At 30.6% G+C, this 1,558-nt stretch overlaps 1 long non-coding RNA gene across 2 annotated transcripts; it reads right to left on the minus strand.

Annotated features, from left to right (window-relative positions):
• Positions 1-8: 8 nt before the first annotated feature.
• LOC111084371 lies at positions 9-1,088 on the minus strand. 2 transcript variants are annotated; one of them, XR_002609519.1, is made up of 3 exons: positions 1,044-1,088; positions 346-655; positions 9-265 (listed from the first exon to the last, which is right to left on the minus strand). It is a non-coding gene; the product is annotated as an uncharacterized LOC111084371 (long non-coding RNA). The 2 variants fall into 2 exon arrangements; XR_002609520.1 differs by lacking the exon at positions 1,044-1,088 and having other exon boundaries at positions 9-195; positions 226-265; positions 346-689.
• Positions 1,089-1,558: the final 470 nt, after the last annotated feature.

The raw sequence follows: 1,558 nt of genomic DNA on the forward strand, positions 1-1,558 counted from the left end.
CTCTATCTCTACATTGTGTAAACAGATCAATTAACCTACATTCTATCTCTACATTGTGTAAACAGATCAATTAACCTACATTCTATCTCTACATTGTGTAAACAGATCAATTAACCTACATTCTATCTCTACATTGTGTAAACAGATCAATTAACCTACACTCTATCTCTACATTGTGTAAACAGATCAATTAACCTACATTCTATCTCTATATGGGCAATTAACCTACATTCTATCTTTACATTGTGTAAACAGATCAATTAACCTACACTCTATCTCGATCTGTTTACACAATGTAAATGTAGGTTAATTCTGTAGAGATATTGTGTAAACAGATCAATTAACCTACACTCTATCTCTACATTGTGTAAACAGATCTATTAACCTACATTCTATCTCTACATTGTGTAAACAGATCTATTAACCTACATTCTATCTCTATATGGGCAATTAACTTACATTCTATCTCTACATTGTGTAAACAGATCAATTAACCTACATTCTATCTCTACATTGTATAAACAGATCAATTAACCTACATTCTATCTCTACATTGTGTAAACAGATCAATTAACCTACATTCTATCTCTACATTGTGTAAACAGATCAATTAACCTACATTCTATCTCTACATTGTGTAAACAGATCAATTAACCTACATTCTATCTCCAGATTGTGTAAACAGATCAAATAACCTACATTCTATCTCTACATTGTGTAAACAGATCAATTAACCTACATTCTATCTGTACATTGTGTAAACAGTGTAAACATATCAATTAATCTACAGTCTATCTCTACATTGTGTAAACAGTTCAATTAACCTACATTCTATCTCTACATTGTGTAAACAGATCAATTAACCTACATTCTATCTCTACAAAGTGTAAACAGATCAATTAACCTACATTCTATCTCTACATTGTATAAACAGATCAGTTAACGTACATTCTATCTAAACAGATCTATTAACCTACATTCTATCTCTATATGGGCAATTAACCTACATTCTATCTCTACATTGTGTAAGCAGATCAATTAACCTACACTCTATCTCTACATTGTGTAAACAGATCAATTAACCTACATTCTATCTCTACATTGTGAGGTTAATAGATCTGTTTACTCTGTTTACACAATGTAGAGATAGAATGTAGGTTAACTGCTCTGTTTACACAAAGTAAAGATAGAATGTAGGTTAATTGATCTGTTTACACAATGTAGAGATAGAATGTAGGTTAATTGATCTGTTTACACAATGTAGAGATAGAATGTAGGTTAACTGATCTGCTTACACAATGTAGAGATAGAATGTAGGTTAATTGTCCATATAGAGATAGAATGTAGGTTAATAGATCTGTTTACACAATGTAGAGATAGAAAGTAATGTAGAGATAGAATGTAGGTTAATTGAAGGTTAATTGATCTGTTTACACAGATAGAATGTAGAGATAGAATGTAGGTTAATTGATCTGTTTACACAATGTAGAGATAGAATGTAGGTTAATTGCAAATATAGAGTTAACCTACATTCTATCTCTACATTGTGTAAACAGAT

The sequence above is a fragment of the Limulus polyphemus genome, unplaced genomic scaffold (genome assembly GCF_000517525.1).
Source record: "Limulus polyphemus unplaced genomic scaffold, Limulus_polyphemus-2.1.2 Scaffold19421, whole genome shotgun sequence".
NCBI lineage: Eukaryota > Metazoa > Arthropoda > Merostomata > Xiphosura > Limulidae > Limulus > Limulus polyphemus.